The sequence below is a fragment of the Panthera tigris genome, chromosome C2, assembly GCF_018350195.1.
Source record: "Panthera tigris isolate Pti1 chromosome C2, P.tigris_Pti1_mat1.1, whole genome shotgun sequence".
NCBI classification, from domain to species: Eukaryota; Metazoa; Chordata; class Mammalia; order Carnivora; family Felidae; genus Panthera; species Panthera tigris.
The window spans coordinates 52662315-52672900 of record NC_056668.1 but is presented as its reverse complement, the minus strand read 5'-3'; positions in this window follow the sequence as shown (position 1 = coordinate 52672900).

Below are 10586 nucleotides of genomic sequence, written 5' to 3'. Positions count from 1 at the left end.
TGAGAGTTAAAGGAAATATGAAATCAAATAGCCATTGTACTACCATCTTCCCTTGTTAATATAAAATTTCTGATAATAGGCCTGAAAGGAAATATTTTTATGTAGGATAAAAATGTAAAGGCAGCTTTAACAATGTATAAAACAGAAAATAAACGTAGGGAGAGCATATAATGCATTTTCACAGGCAAGCCACTGGCTCCAAAGAGAGAGAGGAGTTGAGTTACAATCAAATGAGATATAGTAAGGTTGGGACCAAAAAAACAGGAATGTTTAGGGAAAATTCCTCTTCTTCAAAACCAAAGGAATAAAGAAAAATATATATTTTTCTCTAATAAAATAAAAGATATCTCTCAAGGAAGACATGTGATCCAACTAAAGAGTGCTCTGGCACACCATTTGCACACACACTGGTAGGTTTAGTTTATTATTTCATCTTTTGAAAAAATTCGAGGGATTCCTGGGTGGCTCAGTCCGTTGTGTGCCTATTTCAGCTCAGGTAGTGATCCCAGGGTTGTGGATTGAGCCCCAGGTCAGGCTCCACGCTGAGTGTGGAAACTGCTTGAGATTCTCTCTCTTCTCTCTGTCTCTCTCTGTCTCTCTCCCTCTCCCACTGCCTCTCTCCCTCACTCACACTTTCTTTCTGTCTCTAAAATTAAAAATAAGAGAAAAATTTTTAATCCAGAAAAGTTAAGCAAATAACACATACATGTATCCACTATCCAAGATGACAAATATTTACTCTTCTTCATATTAGCTTCAGACATGTTTTCATAAAATTAATGCAATTATTATGAATAAAGTTGGTCTCCTTGGCTGTGCTCCATCATTCTACTTCTTTGGAACTCTCCAGAAGCCACAGCCATTGTAATCTTGTGATTCAGGCAGTTGGTCCTTTTCCACTTTTATCTCATATACTGTAGTTCCCCAGCCCCCCTCCCTTATCCATGGTTTTGCTTCTGCATTTCAGTTTCCCCGTGGTCAACCACAGTCCAAAAGCAGATGATCCTCCTTCTGACATATGGTCAGAAGGTCAACAGTAGCCTAGCACCACATCACAATTCCTATGTCATTCACCTCACTTGATCTCATCACATAGGCAATTTATCATTTCACCTCATCATAAGAAGGCTGAGCACAGTACAGTAAGGTTTTTTGAGTGGGAGAAGGAGCACATTCACATAACTTTTATTACAATATATTGTTATAATTGTTATATTTTATTATTGTTGTTAATCTCTTACTATCCCTAATTTACAAATAAATTTTATCATAGGTATGTATGTATAGGAAAAAACATAGTATACATAGGGTCCAGTACATCCATGGTTTCAGGCATCCACTGGGGGTATTGAAATGTATCTCCTGCAGGTAAGGGAGGACTATTGTATATGTTGTCACTTTCAAAACATTGTATATTTTAAACTCCCATAAATGTTATCATTGTGTGCTAACATTCACAACTTATTTTTCTTTTTCATTCAATATTATCCTTTTCAGATCTAGTCTTGTCGACACATGTCACTCCCTTTTGATACTGCTTTTTCAGTTTCTGATATTTCACTATTACAAATTATTTCAGAGTAAACATCCTTACTGATATCCTCATAAGATGTGCAGGAAGCTACTGGTGTGTACAGGTCTGAAGAGAATTGCTAAGGTGCTGGTAGAAGCATCTTCAACTTTATGATACATTTTGTCAATCTGAAAATTGGTCCTTAGGCCATAGACTTTCCCCGGTATGTGAGTTTTGATTTACCCACATTCTAAATTATACCTAGAAGGGTCAAATTTTAATTTTTTTTCTATTCTTATTAGTGTCAAAGTACGTTATTTTATCTCAATCATATTCCCTTGATTAGTTATGAAACTGAGCATTATTTTTAAAAAAATTCTTTTTTTAACGTTTTATTTATTTTTGAGACAGAGAGAGACAGAGCATGAACGGGGGAGGGGCAGAGAGAGAGGGAGACACAGAATCGGAAGCAGGCTCCAGGCTCTGAGCCATCAGCCCAGAGCCCGACGTGGGGCTCGAACTCACGGACCGCGAGATCATGACCTGAGCTGAAGTCGGACGCTTAACCGACTGAGCCACCCAGGCGCCCCAACTGAGCATTATTTTAAAAAAATTTAAACATTCAAGTTTGCTCTTCTCTGAATTACTTTCCATGCATGTTGTCTACTAATCTATCAGATTGGTTGTTCTTTTTTACTGTTCACTTTTATGAATTCTTTTTAACATTATAGTTATCTAACCTTAGTTATATAAGTAAAAAATTCTCTTTTCATATCTTTGTGTGAATTTATCTATACTTCCTTCATGACTTTTCATCTTATTTAAGAAGTTCTTCCCTTCCACATTATAAGAAAAATAATCTCATACATATTCTTCTAAAAGTTTTTAGCTTTGCTTATCATGTTTAGGCTGTGGATCCACATGATTATTTTGGTGGGTATGGTTTGTGACAGAGAATCATGTAATGTTCTTACCGTATGTAAAGTCAGCTGACCTAGCACCAAACCTGCAGAACTGATCTTTCCATGATTTTTTGTATTACCACCTCTATCACAGATTGCGTTCCATATGGGTTTGGGTCTGTTTCCAGGCCTTTTTTGCTGACTCTTTTCCCAATTAAATCTTATTTAATATTATGGCTTTAAAATATGATAGGGGTGAATCAAGTCCTTCCTCTTTGTTTTCCCACTTTAAAAAAATTGACTTAAGATAATTTTTGTCAGAATCTAAGACTTTGCCAATTACAATGACTATGTAGATTAATTGGTTGAAGAAATTAAGATGTAAGTTTCGTATTGAGTGACATGATATAGTCTCCTTTATTCACTACTTTTTATATTTTTTATTATTTTTTAATTTTCTTTATAAAATAAATATTCTATTTCAGACTTATTCTGAATCATATATTTTTGTTTTTGTTATATATTTTTTAATGTTTATTTATTTTTGAGAGAGACAGAGTGTGAGCAGGGAAGGGGCAGAGACAGAGGGAGACACAGAATCTGAAACAGGCTCCAGGCTCTGAACTGTCAGCACAGAGTACGTCGCAGGGCTTGAACTCAGGAACGGTGAGATCATGACCTGAGCCACCCAGGCATCCCTGTTTTTATTACATTTTCTAATTGCTTTGGATAATACATAGAAATACTATTGATTTTAATACCAAATCAGTAAGATATGTTAATTCATTTTAAGAGTTTTTCTGTGGGTTTCCTTGAGTTTATATCAGCCCAATCATATTGTATACAACTTTAAAGACAAAACTGACTTTAGAAAAAGAAATTTCTAAATATTTAAAAGTAAGTATGATGTTTGCAATAATTTATTTGTTGTTACCTGTCATGAAATAAGAATCTACACAAATCTGTTAAGATTTTAAAATCTTGAACCTGTGGTAAATTTTATCCACTGTTATTTTTTTTTATTCTTTAATAGATTATATTAGCACATTGTTCTGAAATGATCCCAATTTATCAGGACATGTCAATATTTAATGCATAGCTTGGGTTCATTTGTTAGTATCTTATCCATTTCATCCATGAGGTTGGTGAGTTTGTTTTCTCCTACTTTCATGTCTGATTTTTCTATTAAGATTATATTGCTCTTATAAAATCATTTATGTAGTTTTCACTTTTTTAAGTTCTAGAACAGGTTTCATTAGGTAGAGATTAGTTGACAAACTTACCTATATAACCTTCCAGGCTTGGCATCTTTTCCTTTTACTGTGGGTGAGAAGGGAAAGGGGAGAGGGTGAATTAACTTTTTGATGAGCTTATTGTCTGCACATTTTCTGTTTCTTCATGTTTGTAATATAAATATTTTCACAACATTTTCCTTTTGGCATTAAGTTGTTTAGTTTTTTCCTTTTGAGTCTTTTCTCAGTTTATTTATTTATTTTGAGACATAGAGAATGGAGAGAGGAGGGGCAGAGAGAAAGGGGGAAAGAGGAGGACAGAGGAGAGAGAAGGGGACAGAGGGTCCAAAGCAGGCTCTGTGCTGACAGCAGAGAGCCCAATGTTGGGGCTTGAACTCATAAATCTTGATTGAGATCGAACCATGAGACAGAACCTTGAGCTGAGGAGCCTGCTTGGGATTCTCTCCCTCTGCTCCTCTCCCTCATGCACATGTTGTCTCTCTCTCTCTCTAAAATAAAATTCTTTTAAAAATTAAAAAGGATAACTTCTTTCCTTCTATTTACTAAATATATTTCCTTGGGGCGCCTGGGTGGCTCAGTCAGTTAAGCGTCCGACTTCAGCTCAGGTCATGATCTCGTGGTCCCTGAGTTCAGGCCCCACGTCGGGCTCTATGCTGACAGCTCAGAGCCTGGAGCCTGTTTCGGATTCTGTGTCTCCCTTTCTCTCTGCCCCTCCCCCGTTCATGCTCTGTCTCTCTCTGTCTCAAAAATAAATAAACATTAAATATATTTCCTTATTTTTACTTCACCTAATCTTAAGATAACCACATAGTTCATATATTTTAAATTTTCTTTTTTTCTAATGTACGAATGTATGCCAACAAATGTTCTGCTAATTATGACTCTAACCATATTTTTTGATATGTAATTGATATGTAATTCCATACTTTTTGATGTGTAACTTTTTTGCTTGTTATTCATTTTTATTGATTTATTGATTCAAATTTATTTTTGCTTCTATTCATTCTTAAATACTTTGGACTTTTCGTTGTGATTTCTTCTTTAACTTAATAGTGATTTATAGTGTGTATGTGTGTGTTTATTTTTCCCATGTATATGATTGTTTGAGTGTTTGTTTACTGTCTTTTTTGTTATTTTGTTATTTTCTTTGTATTGCTTTGTGGTCAGATAATACAAACTGTTGTTTTGTTTGGTTTAGTTTGAGACTTCCCCTATGGCTTATGCTGATCAATTTTTGATTGGTTTTATGTGTACTGGAAAGATGTACAATATCTTTCTTGGATGTAGAGTTTGACAGGAAGGCGAATAGAGGTAGGCAGTGCTTACATTTTATACAGCCTTGATAATATATATGTTTTCATTAAGAAATTCCAGTATAGCTAACATAGAGCACTATATTAGTTTCCGGTGTCCAACACAGTGACCTACCAGTGCTCATTACCGTGCTCATCAACACAAGTGTGTACCTCATCTCCGTTTATTCCACTCGTCCTCCTCTCTACCTCCGCTTTGGTAACCATCAGTTTGTTCTCTATACATAAGAAGAGTCTGATTTTCAGTTTGTCTCTGAGCCTTGATAATATTTCTTTGCTTAACAAGCCCTTTGCAGAATATTTTAAAGTTCCCCACTATGATTGTAGATTTGTTCATTTCTTCTTACAATCCTGTTAATTATAACTTTCTGTACTTTAATTGCATATTGTTAGAATATCACAATTTATAATATCTATGTGCATTGGTTGACACGCCAATATCATGGAGAGTCTCATCCGTGTTGAGGTTTTTGCTTTAACTTCTAGTTAATAGTTTCATTATTTAATGATAGTATATCAGCTTTCTTTTGATTAGCATAATACATAAGCATATCATTTTTATTCACATTTCACTTTATGTCCTTTTATTTCAAACTTCCTGTATTATCTGGCTTTATTTGTATCTCTTAAAAACAGCATTTCATATGGATATTTTAAAATACATTTTGATAGATTCTGTATTCCAATAGATGAATGGATTATTGATTTTACCCCATATCTGGCATGTTGAGTTCCCTTTTCTCTTTGATTTTCCTAGGTTCTTTTCCTTCTTTTCTTACCTTTTTCTGGAATGATAAAATGTTTTAAACTCTGTGTTTTGCTTGTATGGACTTAATTGCATTTCTGTTATTTTACTGGTTACATGTTTTAGATATGTATTTAGATACATAATTACCAGGTGGCAATTTTTCAAATGTTTTTCTGAGCTTACTTTTTCCTTTACTAGTATCAACATCTATTTTTTTTTAATTATTTGATTTTGGCAGAAAACAGGGAAAGTCGGAGAACTTGAATTGGCCTGTGTCACTAAGCAGCAAGTGAAGCCCATTTCCAGCAAATGAACTACTTGAAATGAAGTTGAGCCTATATATTCTAAACTTTAAGTTTTTCTAACAAACATACAGCAGTTGAATATCTCTTTTCCTCCTCTCCCACAAGACCTCATCTACATATATAAATATATATATACACATATATATATGTGTATATATATATGTGTGTGTGTGTGTGTGTGTGTGTGTGTGTGTATATATATTTTTTAAGTTTATTTATTTTGAGAGAGAGAGAATACAAGCAGAGGAGGGCCAGGGAGAGAATCCCAAGCAGGCTCCGCACTGACAGCCTGGAGCCTGATGCGGTGCTTGACCTCAGGAACCATGAGGTCATGACCTGAGCTGAAACCAAGAACCCGATGTTCAACCGACTGAGTCACCCAGGTGCCCAAGACCTCATCTAATTTATTTCTATCCAGAGTTTTAGTTTCCACTTTTTAAAAAAGAAAACAATAACAAAAAATTCCACAAAATTATTTATTTTTATTCAAATGTACAAACAATTATTGTAATTTTTCCCCCTCCCATTTCCTCTGTATCCTACCCCTCTATCCAGGTAAACTTTTCTTTTTGCTACAGTAAATGCTTCAGAATCTCTTCAGCCAAAGTCTATGGGTAAAAAAACCCATTACTCTTTTTTTTTTTTTTTGATGCTCAAAATGTTTTGCTAGCATCGTCACTCTTGAATGACAGTCTAGGGTTGTACCTAATTGTGACTTGGTGCCTTTCCCCCACAGCACTTTGAAGTTTGTCTTCTGGCCTCTCTATTGTCTACTTCTCAAGAAATGGCTTTTCTCATTTGAATTATCAGTGTGAGTCTGCTTTTCCCACAGGGAAATATTAAAATTTTCTTTTTAGCTGTGATATTTTACAGTTTTGCTATGTTTGTCAAGGTGGAGAATTGTTGAATTTCATCTTGTTTATCTGTATTTTGTAAATGAAGATTTATTTGGTCCTTCAGCCTGGCAATTTCTAAGTTACTATCTCTTTAAATATTGACACGTTCACTTCTTTTGAAAATTTTATGGGGAAAAGTAATTTAAATCAGACCATTCTCCAAATCTCTTATAATTTTGATGTCACAGTTTCCATTTCTTTCTCTTTCTCTTAAGTGTTCTAGGTGAATTTCTCAGTATTCTTTCTAATTCATTAATATTCTCTCCAGTTCTGACAACCTGCTGTTCACCCAGTTTACTCAGGGTTTTGGGTTATTGTTATTTAATTTCAAGGGCTACATTTTTCATTTCTAAGATTTCTTTTCAGTATATTTCTTTTCATAACTTATTTTTGATTCTTGACTATCTTTTTGGTTCCAAAATCATTTCTTCTTTCCTTCCTTCATGCATTTTAAGATCTTAATTGTTCAAATTACCAAAACGTAATTATGTTACCAGATCGATACCTGTTCGATGACTATCTTTCATGGTTAATTTTTTCTCTGCGTAGGCTTTGAAATTTAGGTGTGTTTTCTCCAATGTGCCTTTCCTGATGCTTCTGTTTAATTTCTCTCTCCTCACCTCTTTGTGTGTGACCATTTCACAGTTGTCTCTACCTGCCTTGCTCTTTTATTGGCAACCAGAGTTTCATAACGCAAGGATAGAGTATAGGTATATTACTATGCTGGTTGGAGCTTGGCCCAGCTTTGCTGCAATAGCTATTTGTGCTTCCTCTCCACCCTCTAAGCAAACCTGAGTATTTGCCTATGGCCATGGGTGCTCTGGCCTACCTTGCTATTTCTGAACATGGCCCTATTCTCCCAGCCATTTTGATCTTCAGGAGCTGAATATATGGCTGCTTCTGATTGTTTCTTGTCCTAGAATTCAAAAGAGCTGTGAATGAAACTACAATTACTGTTACATGTTTTATTCTGCTTCTGGTCTTCAGATACGTTTATCTTGCTTTTGGTTGTAGCCATGTTTTAAAAAAAAAAGTGATATATCATCTATCTTTATGGTGATTTTTGGAGGAGGAGCAGGAGAGCAATTTTACATAACAGCAATCTCAGCACAGGTGACTTTTTTTCTGATGAGCAAAGGCCATCAGAAGCAGTTACAAACTTAAACACAAGCTTAAAATGAAAGAATAAAGCATCAGTCCTCTGTGACCGTTCCAGCTCTGGGTGCCACTTACTGAATGGGGAAGAATCACTTATGTGATACGATTTCAGAGTACAGATTAGTTCCTTTAACCTACTTGCATGCTGATGTCTGAAACTTCAAGAAGAGTTTCAAGCATTTGACATATGATGACAAATAGTTTTTCCCCCGGTAAAATATATATCTTCTTGTGTTGATATGAATTTAAGCCTTATGAATCATTTATGTACTACCACCTTATTGTGAATCCGTTTGTCAAATTGTTTCCTGAGATCAAGTTTTGATTAGAAGGACAGAGAGAATATGAGAACATTCTCTGCCTCGTATATAGATCTGGATGATAAATTGTGTTGTTTTTGAAAGAATGCTAGTCTTGGACTTAGTAGGAGGAGTCATCACTTATGGCTGTGTCATCTTGGACAGGTTTTTAAGTTCTACGAAGCTTGGTTTCCTCAGTTTTTAAAGTGGAGTTTCTATGAAAGTTACACGAAATGATGTACGTAGTAGCACTGTAAATATAGTAGATACTCAATAAAGGTGAGTTGAAAGGTTGAAGTAAAAAAAACAGGTGAAAGTTGGAGCTACAAGGCATTTCCAAAGCTATCTGCTTAGTTTTGCCTTTGTCGTCTACAAATTTCACAAAGCTAATGTGCATAAATAATTTAGGTCCTATTACTACAAAATTAGACATCTGGGTATCAATTTTAGGAACGTATTTTAGATGTGAAGGTCCCAAATCATGGCTTCAAAGGGAGGCATTCAAATTGAATCGGGATGGATTTGCTACTGATTTGTCACTGAAGTCAGAGATTCTGAATAAATGTGTTGTCAGTGCACATTCATTATTTCCATCGACAATTTTTCAGTAGATACTCTGAGAGCAAACACGTTTGCCAAAAGCAAAACCAAGTCATCTTGCAGAATGGCTAAGTAGGCAACAAAGAGCAACTGAGGCTGCTGCTGGTTAAGGGTGTTTGCTTTTGCTGTTCCTGAGAGAAATCACCATTGGACTAAATCTTAAATTACACGCACATTTATTTTTAAGCGCACAGATCAGTCCCATATCCCATACCACTCATAAAATAATCATAATTAATTGGCATGGTATCAAAACTGAGCCCAAAGGATAGTAATAACCATATCTTATATTTTCATAGTCCCTTGCAATTTCCAGAGCACATTTATAGGCATTGTTTGACTTGAGCCTCACAATAAATTTATAAAGCAGGAACTACCACCTCTGGTGCACAAATAAGGAAACTGAGGCTAAGAGAAGTGAAATTATTTCCTCAAGTAATTTGGAGCTCTTTCAGCTGTACTATACTTGGCAGGACTGATCAAAATTTGCAGGGCCTAATACAGTGTCACCTACACTGTGGGTGTTTAATCTTTCATTGCAGGCTACGAGTAGGATTCTCTAAACTGAGTGTTATGCAATTTATTCAAAATAGTATCCTCAAGATTGCTTAAATGCTTCATGTTATAGACTACAATAAAAATGTGTGTTTGGGGCATATGGTAGATACCAGTGATTTTTAAATCTCGGTCTCCTGAGAAATTATTGTTTTACACTTTTTATTTCAGAGATCCTAGCCCTTCACAACTTGTTAAATAACTCCAAACTAGTATTGAAAGCAATTTGTAAATCTAATTTTGTGCAATACCACAAAACCAAGCAACAAGAAAGACTCCTCCTGACTGTTTGTTAAGTAGAACATGTCCTGATATGTCCAAAATTATCTTATGAGACATCAAATACTAAAGTCAAATAACTACACCAAAGGATTAAGCGCCGGGCTTGCCTTAACAACAAGTTCAGGTTCTTTTTGCTCAGACATTGTACTTGCATGTCAGCATGTTTTAAATATAACTTAGTTCCTCTTGAGCACAGGGACTCTTGTAATATTTGTAGCAGCACATATTTCTATGACTTTGTATTTCAGTTCTCCAGTGGGTTTTAAAAATTATTTGTATGATTTTAAATGAGGTGCTGTTCCTCATATCTGAAGAACAGTAAGACTCATTTCTGTCTCCATTCCTCTTTCCCTGTTTCCTGAATTACTTACCCTGGCCTCATTCACCTACATTTCTTTCTACTTTGTCCTTCCAGATGTCAATGTTCCTGTGATGATGTGTGTCAATATCGGTCTGAGAAAAACATGCCTGGTACACTCTAGCAAGACAAGTCCACCACCCTACCTAGCCACCACCATATCCCACCCCTCTCCATCCACAATTAAGCAGAAAAATAACAAGGCAAACCACTGTTCCCTTTTTCAGCTGACTCACTAGATCACCTAAGGAAAATTCTATTACCTGCTTTCTGGTATTACATTTTAAGCAGGGCTGAGTTATGATTTTCATAGGCCTTCAGTAGTTTTGCCTTCTTGGGCCCCTTCATGAATTAAAAAAAATATATTGTAGGGGCGCCAGGGCGGCTCAGTCGGTCGAGCATCT